Source organism: Lipotes vexillifer, unplaced genomic scaffold (genome assembly GCF_000442215.2).
Source record: "Lipotes vexillifer unplaced genomic scaffold, Lipotes_vexillifer_v1.1 scaffold1077, whole genome shotgun sequence".
NCBI classification, from domain to species: Eukaryota; Metazoa; Chordata; class Mammalia; order Artiodactyla; family Lipotidae; genus Lipotes; species Lipotes vexillifer.
The window spans coordinates 1,518,432-1,532,214 of NW_006784237.1; the positions used below are offsets into that span (position 1 = coordinate 1,518,432).

General features: G+C 36.7%; 1 pseudogene; it reads right to left on the reverse strand.

Annotated features, from left to right (window-relative positions):
• Nucleotides 1–818: 818 nt before the first annotated feature.
• The window catches only part of LOC103085799 (type 2 phosphatidylinositol 4,5-bisphosphate 4-phosphatase-like), a 20,351-nt pseudogene continuing 7,386 nt past the window's right edge, over nt 819–13,783 (reverse strand).

Consider the following 13,783-nt stretch of genomic DNA (forward strand, 5'->3'; position numbering starts at 1 on the left):
ACAGGCTTAGCTGCTCCACGGCATGTGGGATCTTCGCGGACCAGAGCTCAAACCCACATCCCCTGCATTGGCAGGCGGATTCTTAACTAGTGTGCCACCAGGGAAGTCCAGGATACTCTTAGATAATAAAATATATGTTCCTTTTTATTGTGATAATAAAGAGCATACCTGTTTAGCATGTGGACTGCAAGTTAAACATGCTTTATTGTATCTCTAGTAAAGTATTCTGGATCAAATAGAAGATATTGATGATGATAAGTAGTTTCTCTTTCTTTTCTTTTCTTTTTTTTTTTGAGATGTGAAAGAATATGAAGACCATATTTGGAGCTTGAAAACTTAGCAGCAAAACAGACTATTTGCATATAATGTAGTACAATGAGCATTTGTTCATAAAAGACTCCCAAAGTCTTAAAACTTCATACATAAACCAGAGTGAAATTCACTAGGTTGGGCTTCCCTGGTGGTGCAGCGGTTGAGAATCTGCCTTCTAATGCAGGGGACACGGGTTCGAGCCCTAGTCTGGGAGGATCCCACATGCCGTGGAGCAACTAGGCGCATGAGCCACGACTACTGAGCCTGCGCTCTGGAGCATGTGCTCCGCAACAAGAGAGGCCACGATAGTGAGAGGCCCACGCACAGCGATGAAGAGTGGCCCCCGCTGGCCGCAACTAGAGAAAGCCCTTGCACAGAAATGAAGACCCAACACCCCCAAAAAAAAAAAAAAAAAAATCCATTAGGTAAATGATTTAAAGATGTCCAGAGTAGCTTATCGAGAACTGCTAGATACTCTCACCTGCATGACCAAATCATAAACAAGCTTATGCAAAACCAAGTTCTGGATGACTCACTCTTATGGCTCCCCAATAACAAGCTCAGATAAGGCAGATCAAAGCTAAGAGATAAGCAACTGCCCAAGAAACATAGGTTGCATGAAATTGCCTTGCAAAATCTTGGGTGCCAACAGTTAATCCAACTCCAGTGAAAATACGTATCATTCCAATGGTAATATATGCACAGCAGCACCTTCGAGGAAGTGTACTACCCACTGAGGAAATTTTTTTGCAGTGTGCGCATTTTGCCAGAGTGTTGAACCTCAGTTCCATCCACAGGAACATGTTTCCACAGTGTCCACACATGATCCTGTACCTTCTGGTTGGACTGGCAATGCAGGTTGAGCTGGCTGTTCTTCAGAAATAAGCATTACTAGGCCAAGGTTAATTATGTGTCTACAGGTGGGTCTTGGACATCCTATTTGCTGTGATGTGTCCTTATAAATGAGGAGACAATTACGAGGGCATCTAACATACTTCTTCCTTGTTGGGGGATTTTTGACTGGCTTAGCATCATTGCAAACCGTGCACTTAACCACATGCTGGTGAAGCTTGCCATCCAAATTGATGAGAGATTGGCACACATGGCTGTGTACGGAGGTGGGAGTTCTGCTCTGGGGCTGCTTTCTTCTAAGTATGGTGGGGACATGGGAGTGACATTTCTTGAATGGGATGCGGAGAGCAGAGGCAAGCGTTCGTCCACCCCATCAGCAGTCGTGACTGCAGCAGTGATGGCGGGGCTGGCAGGGAGAGGCTGAGTCTAGTAGTTTCTCTTTCTTAAATTCAGTTTCATATTTATCATTAGATTTGAAATTGAGAGGTTTTAAAATAATGCCTTAGTTTCAGTGTAGGAGATGTTGATCTGAAGAATGGAATTTGAAACTTGGTTCTGTTAATTAATTACATGAATTGAATGCTCAAAGCTTTATGTCTAGCAAAGTAATAATGATAATACCAATCTTACTGTTTTTTAAGGACTTTCAATGAGATAGTGTATGTTAAATTATAATGGTATTGCTTGCTTGGCAAATGGTAGGGAGCTTTTTTAAAAACCACCTTCACTACTTAGTACAGTACTTATCATTATCATTATTAGTTTGAATGAATAAGTCCATAACCTTATTAGGAGACTAGTGTAGGTAAGTGGTCTGTTAACTTTATGAGGGGGTAGAAGGCTCACAAAACATATTTTGTTAATATTTCAAAATATGGATAACTCAGAAACTTCAAACATTGTACTGTTGCATGAAATGACCTTCACAGGTCATTTAGTAAATAGTACTTGAAGTATGCTTGGGTTGGAAGGAATGAAATGGGTGACATTAGTTTAGCACAACATATCCTGTGGAATCAGCGTGTAACTTTTATTTTCTCCTTTAGCTTTGAGTGAAGAATGCAATTTCAGTTGAGCACGGAATTGGAGATTCAGACAACTAGGGTTTTATTACCAGCTCCATCAATGACATACAGTGTGCCATTAGGGAAACATTACTTTTCTGAACATCAGAATTCTCTTCTTTAAAATGGAAATGAATTTGGTGGCTTGGAAAATAATGTTGGATTTGGCAAATATAGGTACATTCAATATTCTAGAACACCTTTGATTTAATGAGACAATGAAATTCATGCTGTGTTTATAATGCCAAGAAATAGCAAATAGGTGTAGTTGTAAATAGTGATGATGATGGTGGTGATGATGATGATGATGATAGTAATAAAAAATAAACAACTACATAGGAAGTTACATCAGCCAGTGTAGCCATATTGATGCAGCATGATGTGCTATGTTGTGAATGTGGAAGGGCCAAATCACCTGTGCCCTTTAAGAGCATTGCCAGCCAAATTAGCCCTCTCCAGTGTGATTTGAACTGGCATCACTATACAAGAACTCCGACCTGAGTGCTCACATTTGATCTTGGTGATTGTGTGCCCTATCATTCAGTATTTGTATGATTGTGTAAGCACAGGTGTATGTTAGCATATTTGTAGTTCTCCAAACTGTGGATCAAGGGGTTGTATATAAAACAAAGCAGGAAGAGTCGGTTGACATAAGGCAAGGAGAGGAACTATTTTCATCAACAAAGTGATTCTAAACCAGTCTTCAAACCCATCAGGAGATTCTGTTAAGAACTAAGAATCAGGAAGACAGCCAGAAGGTGAGTAAGGTGGATAGTCAGACGCAATAGGGAGCAGATTAACTGTTGTCTGATGTTCCTGTGGATGTGCTAGGGTGAGAAAGATATGAATGTGAAGACAAGTACAACTAATCTCAAACTGGGAAAGAGACTCTTCAAAGTCTTTAACTAAAAGGGAAAGGGCTTTAAATTAGGTCCATGGTGACTCGCAGTTGTGTAGGACTAATCAGTGTGAGGCTGGATCTAGTTTTAATATCCTGAGCAGAAAGGAACACAGCATTGGCCACCAGAGAATGTCAGTGAATGACAAGTATGGTAACATTTCTGATTTTTAATGTCTTTGGTTTATTCGTGTATCCTATAAACAGGGATTTACATGATTTTAACCCATTAGATAGAGCCATATTTAAGAACATGTATTTATTATTAAATAAATCTGGAAGATGTAAATAAGCAAAAATATCAACGAGCAATTTGGAGAGAAGAAACAATGAGATATCACAAATTAAATGCAATAAATCTCAAGTCAGAAAAGAGAATAATAAAACAGAAAAGCTTTAAAAGATTCCTGCTATGCACAGAAAGGAAATTTTGTTTGTTAGTTTGTTTTGTAAATAATGGCAAATATAATTGGATAGACTTTTTTCTTGTTGCTGTTCGTAAGGATGATTTATTGGAAGCATAGTTCACAAAAAATCTCACAAACCTCAGACAATTTAAATTGAATATAAAAATAATTCATTTTGCAATTATCTGTTGAGTAACCACTATGTACCTGTCATTATTCTAGGCACTGGAGTAACAAATAGAACATAAACATCAACTCCATCCTTATGGGCCTTATAGTAGTGAGAGAGAGACAAAGATAAATGAAATATTTTTGACTGTAAATAAATTTAAGAATCAATAAAATAACAAACAAGAGCAGAAAGGAAATCTGCAAACCTAGAACTATACTTGTGAAGAAAAACAAAGAATTTCTGTGTTAAATTTTTTAATAAATTAGCCATCCAGGAAAAGATTAATGGATTTAGTCATTTATATTTTTACCAGTTAACTACAAAGAGGAATTCTGGAAAGATAGCAACGTGCTCCCGCATTCCTGAATCCTTCTCCTTCCCAGCTTAAAACCACTCTCAAGTGAAATCCCTCAAGCGTCCCCTGAATGTTCCAAGGGAGAAAGCAAGCACCAGATTCCATTATCCTAGGTGCTCAGGGAGAGCCAAGAAACCAAATATTCCTAATTAACATTGACCTTATTGTTATTTTTTTACTTACAAACACCCATCAGTGAAGAATACAATGGCCAGTAGTATAGTTAAGTACCACTACCTTGATTTGTGCTAAGGTACCAGCAGTTTTACCCATAGTTGCTTCTGTACCATCATTGCAAAAGTCAACACAGTTCTTCCATGGGGCCCAAAAAGTGATGTAATTAAAAAATATTACTCAATATTTTGAATATTTCAGTGCCACTTGTGCTTGGTGCCAAAAATTCACGTGAAACAAGCTCTTCCCGGTTGCTTATTTAGTATCCATAACAGATGAATACAAGCAAATGAGCATGTCCAGCGATGTCTGTAGATTCATCCATTTGTAAGGAAAAAGTACAGTTGTGCAGATGAGATATTATCTCATCTCCATGTTTTCAAGGAAAATTTTAATTTGACATGATACTCTAATACCGCAAATTGGCACTGATGTGAATGCCTTTATTTTTCATCAGCAAGCATTGAGCAACGTCAGTGGTCCAAAGTTTTATTAAACCCTAGCTATTGTGTGTTCTTCTCTAGCCAATGGAATATGATAACATTCCCCGTAAGATGTTTCAGTGGCTTCTGCAAGTCTAGTTTGAAAAACTGTAAGAAATAGTTTTGTCTGCTAAAGACTTTAGCCCAACTATGTTTTAAATATTTAATTATTTATTTTTTAAACATTTGAATGCCTGGTCTCAAAATAACATTGCAACTTAACTGGCACTACAAAACTGTTTTAAAATATTCTGTTTCAAAAGACACAATAAAAAAATTATTAGCATTTATAAGGTGAGGAAAGTAGCATTTTGTCACAGTTTTGTTTCTTGGTTACAGTTTCACCACGTTCTTTTTTTTTTTTTTTTTGTGGTATGCGGGCCTCTCACTGCTGTGGCCTCTCCTGTTGCAGAGCACAGGCTCCGGACGTGCAGGCTCAGCGGCCATGGCTCACGGGCCCAGCCGCTCCGCGGTATGTGGGATCCTCCCGGACCGGGGCACGAACCCGTGTCCCCTGCATCGGCAGGCGGACTCTCAACCACTGCGCCACCAGGGAAGCCCCACCACGTTCTTTAGAGAAGATTTCTCTCTTCCATTAGTCAAATAACCCTCTAATATGAGAGTTTAATTTTTCTCAGCATTTTTAGTTGTAGATGGTGCATCTGTGGGTTGAGAAAATGAGTCTTCTTTTTTTAAGCCAGTAATCATTCCTCAAATATAATATATATTTCCTCTATTTGAAAATAAATGATTATATTCTAAAATAGTAATATTTTTACTAAAAATATTATCTTTAGATAATAATTAAAAGATTAGAACTTTTTTAAATTTAAAATTATACAAATCTAGACAACTTCTACTTCTTTTTGTGTTTCCATGTAGCTACAAGGAGAATTTCAGAATTTCAGAGTAAGATTTATTGGATGATAATGAGTTTACAAAGATTAAAAGAAGTATAATCAAGACTTCCCTGGCAGTCCAGTGGTTAAGATTCTGCGCTTCCACTGCAGGGGGCGCAGGTTCCATCCCTGGTCAGGGAACTAAGATCCCGCATGCCTCGTGGTGCAGCACAAAACAAAACCACATCCATGTTATGACTTCCATAAAAAGAAGTATAATCAGTGATAGTAATAGAATAGTGTACGTACTAATTAAAAATTAATTTATGAAAATTCAAATATTTATATGCTATAGATTTCAGAAAACATAGGAATATTCCACACAAGCACATATTCCATTAGCAGTAAAAACACATGTCCTGCATAACATGTAGTTTCTGGAAAGATGTACTGCACACTTATTCATGAGTGAAAGTAAAAGGGCAAAAATATCTCCATATTATATAGCATGGAAGTAGTTTGGCTTAGCAGAACCCTTGAAATTGTCTTGGGAACTTCTAGGGATCCTTCAACCGCACTTTGAGAACAATTGTCCTACTGGAAAAAAGGGAGTGGCTCATGAGTACATTAAGCTGAATTATAAAACAATACAAAAAAGTTACAATTTTCACATTTTCTCTTTGATTAAAAATTTAAAATTCAAATTACATTTATATTAATAAATTCAAAGAAATTATTCTTCCAAGGAAAATTTTAATCCACGTATCTCTATTTCTATATACATTAGTATGTCAGTGTGTCTGATTTATAAGAAAATTCTGATTGTTTAATATAAGAGTTGACTTTAACCATAATAAGAACATAACTTTAATTTCTTTGCAAAGAAGAGTAAATGACAACTTTATGAAAATGATTTCATTACATGAAATTTATGTCTGCTATGGACAGGAATTCTAAAATATTTTCTTAGGCAGCATCAATAGCTCTGCAAGCACCACATGCTAAGAACATTAATCTCTCAATTCAAAAAATTATTTCTTTAGGACATACACCCAAATGTGTCAAGGTAATAGAATCAGAATTCTTAAAATGGCACTTTTAGGTGCAATGATAATGATCACTGAATTGTCAAGTTGTGAATGGTGCGGTCTGGAAAGAACCTTAATGGTTATCTAGTTCAATTACCCGTCAAATGCTTAATATACAGCTTCCCTGACAAGTTCAGTCTCTGCTTAAATGCCTCTAAATTAATATAGAAAAAGTACAATTCTGTAGTTTGTCATTTTTATGTGGCACTTTTGCTGGAAGTCCTTCTTTCTATAGAACAGACATTGGGTTTTTTTTGCCCACTTTCCTACTAGTTTGATCCTTGAGACTGAGAAGACATTCTGATTGAGTCATTAACTACTTATGCAATCTTTGAAAGTCACCTAAGTGATCTAACTCCAGTCTTTCATAGGAAATGCTTGCATTTCCTGAGGTTTCTTTAGGTTGTTTCTGCTCTCAGAATGGACAGTTTTTTCTCTCCACACACATGAATCCATAGCATGTGTGATCTTTCGTGATCTTCTAATCTTTGGAATCCCAATTTCCTTCTCTCAAACTTGTTAAAAATTCTACCTACTCTTTTTTTTGTGAGTTATTTGAGAACAGCAAAAACAGTGCTAAGCTGTGAATACTCTACATATCAGCAATTAAAACAACACCTGGTTTAAATTAAATATTCACATTATGGGAAAATGAATAAAGGGAAGTAATAAGTAGCATTTGCAACAGTTTAGTTAGGCAAAAGCACACACACACATTTATTGCTATATTAAATAATAGAATTTGGGGCATTTGTGTCTTTAGTATGGTAGAAAAGGTCACAATAGATTGATGCTTCATCAGATAACAACTATATATTACTCTAGAGAAAACACATATACATACACATGCACACAGACATACCAACACGCAGTCTTACTTAATGACTCTTGGAAAGTGAATAAGAGCAGACATATATTAGAGGTGAGTTGAAATTTGGAAGAATGGGCTGTCATGGGCTGAGCTTCCTATTTTGATGACCTGACCTTGAGGCTAGCCAGAGTGTCAGGTACAAAGTAGTGAAGGGCAGCTAAAGAGGCAGAGGACAGAGAACAGGACAACCATGGCCTCTAGAGTGTGGGGAAGAAGTCCCGAAGAGGAAAAAGCCAAAGAAGAGGAATTCTAAATTGTATATACACTCTCCCCAAATCTCTGATTGACCCTGAGACCATGCATACATGGAGCAAAATCAAGGTTAGCTGCCCCTAAGGATAAAAGGACAGAACTGAGATCTGAAATACCACCCACTGCAGGTGAAACAGAATTTGCAGTTGGGGTCTAATCAATTTAACTGTCTACTAAAAACATTTTAAGAATAAGGGTCAAAAACATGCCAAATTTGGTGAAAGACTTAATTTTACATCTTCAAGAAGTTTAGTGACACAAATAGAATAAGTACAAGTAAAATGCCTATAGCCACATCTGAATGAATCTGCTTGTAAATCAAAGAGAGAGGATACTGAAAGCAGGAAGAAGAAATGATTGGAAAGATTGTAGTTTTCACACCAGATACAATGAAGATCAGAAGACCATGGGTCAAATCTCTGAAGTATGGAAAGAAAAAAATTGTTAAGCCAAAATTCTAGTACAGTAAAAATATGCTTTAAGAAAGAAGGTGAAATAAAGGCATTTGGGGTTAAAAAAAGCAAACAAAACCAAAAAATTATAGCAACCAAAAATTGTCAGCAGATCTGCACTTCAAGAAAGGCACTTCTTCAAGCTGAAAGGAAGTGATACCAGAAATAAACTCCACACACTTATGGTCAATTAATCTACAACAAAGAAGGCAAGAATATACAATGGAGAAAAGACAGTCTCTTCAATAAGTGGTGCTGGGAAATCTATACAGCTACATGTAAAAGAATAAAATTAGAACATTCTCTATCACCATATCCAGAAACAAACTCAAAATGGATTAGACTTAAATGTAGGACCTGAAACCGTAAAACTCCTAGAAGAAAACATAGGCAGAACACTTTTTGACATAAATCATAGCAATATGTTTTTTGTCTCCTAAAGCGAAGGAAATAAAAGCAAAACCAAACAAATGGGGTCTAATTAAATTTAAAACTTTTGCACAGAAAAAGAAAACCTTCAACAACATGAAAAGATGACCTATTGATTGGGAGAAAATATTTGCAAATGACATGACCAGTACGGGGTTCATGTACAAAATATATAAATGGCTCATAAAATTCAATATCAAAAAAAAAACAACCTGTTTAAAAGATGGGCAGAAGACCTGAACAGACCTTTTTCCAAAGAAGACATACAGATGACCAACAAGCACATGAAAAGATACTGAACATCACTAATAATCAAGGAAATGCAAATCAAAGCCGCAATAAGCTATCACTTCATACCTGTCAGAATAGCTATCATCAAAAAGACCACATATAACAGATGCTGGAGAGGATGTGGAGAAAAGGGAACCCTTGTACATTGTTGGTGGATATGTAAATCGGTGCAGTTACTATGAAAAACAGTATGGAGGTTCCTCAAATAACTAAAAATAGAACTATCATATGACCCAGCGATTCCACTTTTGGGCATATACCCAGAAAAAATTAAAACACTAATTTAAAAAGATACATGCACCCTAGTGTCCACAGCAGCATTATTTATAATAGCCAAGATACGGAAACAACCTAAGTGCCCATCAACAGATAAATGGATAAAGATGACTTGGTATATATATATACACATGCATACACACACACACACAATGGAATACTGTTCAGCCATAAAAAAGAATAAAATTTTGCCATTGCACAAATGGAGATGGACTAGAGGGTATTATGCTTAGTGAAATAAGTCAGAGACAGATAAATACAGCTTGTTATTACTTATATGTAGAATCTAAAAAATAAAACAAATGAATATAGCAAAACAGAAACAGACTCACAGATACAGAGAAAAAGCTAGTGGTTACCAATGAAGAGAGTGAATGGGGGAGGGGAAAGATAGGGGTAGGGGATTAAGAGGTACAAAATACTATGTATAAAATAAGCTACAAGGATATATAGTACAGCACAGGGATCATAGCTTTAAATGGAGTATATAAAAATTTTGAATCACTGTGTTGTATAAGTAAAACAAATATACTATTGTAAGCTAACTATTCTTCAATTAAAAAGAGAAAAATGACATTAGTGTAAAAACTGGTTAAATGCAAATAAAGCCTCCAGGTTAGTTATCAGCATTTTCCCAGTCTTATCATCTTAGTTTTGATAATTGTATGAATATAAAAGATGCTAAAATTAAGGGAGGCTCTGTGAAGGTCTTTGGGAACCCTCAATACTACTTGGAAAACTTTTCTGACTGTCTAATATTATCACAAAATAAAAAGTTAAATAATAAACTTTTAAAGAAAAAAGGAGAAAATCTTTGCAATTTGGGGAAGCAAAAAGTATAAACCAGACAAAAACACATTAAATTTAGCTTTATTATTACATCATGTTTTTCTCTTCAAAAGACATGGTTAAGAAAACAAAACCATGCCAAAGATTGGGGAAAATATTTTTAATATGTGTATCTGCCAAAAGACTTGTAACCAAAATATATAAATAACTCTTACAACTCAACAGTGAAAACAGAAACAAACTTCTAAATATGATAAAAATAACTTCATTGACACCTCACAAAAGAAGGTAAAGTAATGGTCCTAAGTGCATGATGAGATGCTTAACATTAGTCATCAGGAAAATCCAGATAAAAATGAGACAGAGGGCTTCCCTGGTGGTGCAATGGTTGAGAGTCTGCCTGCCGACGCAGGGGACATGTGTTCGTGCCCCGGTCCGGGAAGATCCCACATGCCGCGGAGCGGCTAGGCCCGTGAGCCATGGCTGCTGAGCCTGCGCGTCTGGAGCCTGTGCTCCGCAATGGGAGAGGCCCACAGCAGTGAGAGGCCCGTGTACTGCAAAAAAAAAAAAAAAAAAAAAAAAAAAAAAGAGAGACAGAGCTACATGCACAAATAGAATGGATGAAATTAAAAAGACTAACCATAATAAGTGTTGGTGACAATATGGAATATAAAATTACTCACGATGGAAATATAAAATTAGATAACCAGCTTGGAAAACAAATTTGCACTTTTTAAAAATTTTAAATATACAACTAACATATGACCCATCCGTTCCACTCTTAAGTACTTACCCAGGAGAAACACACAAAGACTTGTATATGCATGTCCATAGCAGTTTTATTTAAAATAGCTGCAAATTAGAAATAACCCAACTGCCCATCAGCAGATATGTGGTTAGAAAAATAAAACAAAACAATAAGAATGAAGAAATTACTGGTGCATGCAATCACATGGTTAAGTCTCAAGATCATTATGCTGAGTGAACAAAGCCAGACATAAAAGAGTACTTACTACATAATTCCATTTCCATAAATACAAACTCCTCCATACTGACAGAAAACAGATCAGTGGTTGGCTGGGTTGAAGGTAGAGAAAGGGCTTGACTACAAAGGGGCACCAGGAATCTTTTGGGGGTCATGGAAATATTCTGCTTTTTTAGTGTATTGGTGGTTTCATGGATGTGTGCATCTGTCAAAATTCATTTAATGGTATACTTTATATGTGTGCAGTTTACCATTCCTAAAATATACTTCAAAAAATTTGATAAAAATAAAATGAAATAACATAATTTACAAATTGGAGACATCTCAGAGCTCATTTAGTAGCCTTCCGTGAGAAGGGGAACATAGTTTAGAATCTAGATTTATTTTTGCTTCCCAGCCTGTGCCGTACTAACTACATAAATATGTATATGTATACCTATATAAGTGAAAATTCAGAATACTCTAGGACATAAGACTTTGAATCTTCTTGTTTAAATTCTGAAAGCAACTTATTCTCAAATATGTACCGTCCGGACTACTTTGTCTTTCTTGCTAAAAGGAGAGAGGGAAGGCCACTGGGTTCTCAGAACATACTAGTTTGCCTGGCTTTGCCAGAAATGATAGGAATTCCTATTAGGATACATTTCCAAGCCCTGGAAATGTTTTCAATAAACCATGAGGAGTTTTGGCTCAACCTCCTGTTCAGTTCATGCCTCTTGGGATTCACAGAACACTCAATCTGCAACATGTGCTAGAGAACTGGATGAGGCTATGATGGAAAACTTCTGCTATCATCTGCCACTTTGCTTTTTCTTTCATTCAGTTCTCCATTTCCACCTGCATGGGAAAGGAAACCTCAGACTCGCAGCAGAATGGGAGGTAAGGGCTAACCCTTCCCAGGTCTTGGAACTAGCCCTCAGGGATCTCTCTTATCCATCACATCTGAGCTAGTCCCGGAATCTTCATCTTGTCATTTGCAACACTCAGTTCAAAAGAAGTGTTTGAACATTATTTTACATGGCACACTCCAGCATTTATCTGGAACACAAAAAAGTTCAGTTCAGTTCAAACACGTGACTGGAGCTGGGGAATATATAGAGGGTTTCTAAGCACTTGGTGGGATTAGAATCTTGTAGAGGATACAGATGCAGTAGTTGACCATTTTGTACCCTATGCACAGAGATATATGTTGGATATTTATGGAGGCTATTCTTTTTTCCCTGAAATGAAACCCAGATGGAATAAAACACAACAGAGAAATTTTGACAAAGAAAGGTTTAAATTTTATCTTAAAAAAATTACAAAAGGGCAAAGCCCAAGTAGGAACTTTTTTGGTTGTAATTTCCTTGTGGTGAAGCAAATGTTTGGATAATCTTAAAACCAATCTTACTATTTTGTCCTTCTTTGACAATGATATCAGGCTGTTTTATTCAGTAGAATGATGGAACGGGTCACCTGAAGTCCAACTCTTGGAAACAACTCCACATTTATAGCCCTAGATGCTGCCAGCCTTCCCTTCAGGTCTCTGGGACTCTAACAAGAAGGGTTGGTTCCTCTAACAATTCTTTCTATCTTCTTACGTGTGGCTGTATCTGTTCTCAAACTTTTGGCTCTTCCCGCCGGGTCTTTACAAAGATGCAGATGTTTCTTAAAAGTGGCAAGAAGATCAAAGGGACTTTTTGTGCCTGATGTGCTAGAATGGCTCGGAGTTCTGTTAAATCAGATTTGGACATATTAAATAAAACCAGTAACTAGTGGTTTGCAAAGGTTGCTGGTGAAAGAATGGAGCTTCATAGGTCAACACTGCAGCACACAAAAATATGCCAGGTTTAATTGTCTTTTTAATTGTATCTGGAGATAGAAAATCAACAAAATGGATGCTGCTGTACATTACAGCTGATTTGTTTTAGAGTGTTAGTGCTTCTGCAATTAATTAGCCCATGTCTATGGACTATCGCTTGCTTCTTTTTTATTCTAAATATAACCAAAGAGTGTAGTTACCAAATGTAATGATGGCTCAAAGCAAAATTTAATATACAAACATAAAATGAGCATTGGCTTCATGCAAAGTACTGAATACGAACTGAGGAAACAAATAGAAGCTTTTCCTACCCACACAGAGGACACACGCTAAAGGGAAGAATAAAACAGTCATGTAACTGCAGTATACATAAGTCCCATAAAATTGTACAAAATGTTTATGGAATCTGAAGAGAAAGAGCTCAAATCCAGTTGATATACATTTTATCTTTGATGTACATAAATTACTTCTGAAGCTATCTTCCCTTTACATCCTGGGGTACCTGCTTTGATTCTCAGACTTGCTGTCAAGTGATTAGTAATCCTGATAAGGTTTTTTGTTTGTTTGTTTTTATTTTTAATTAATTAATTTTTGATAAGGTTTTTTGTTTTTATTTTTAATTTATTAATTTATTATTTTTGACTGCATTGGGTCTTAGTTGCGGTACATGTGATCTTCGTTGAGGCACACGGGATCTTTTGTTGCAGCGTGCAGGCTTCTTTCTAGTTGTTGCATGTGGGTTTTCTCTCTCTAATTGTGCTCAGGCTCCAGGGCACATGGGCTCTATAGTTTGCAGCACCCAGGCTCTCTAGTTTAGGCACGCGGGCTCAGTAGTTGTGGTGCATGCGCTTAGTTGCCCCGCGGTCTGTGGGATCTTAGTTCCCTGATCAGGGATCAAACCTGCATCCCCTGCATTAGAAGGTGGATTCTTTACCATTGGACCACCAGGGAAGTACCCCTGATAAGGTTTTTTTTTTTTTTTTTTTTTTGGTTT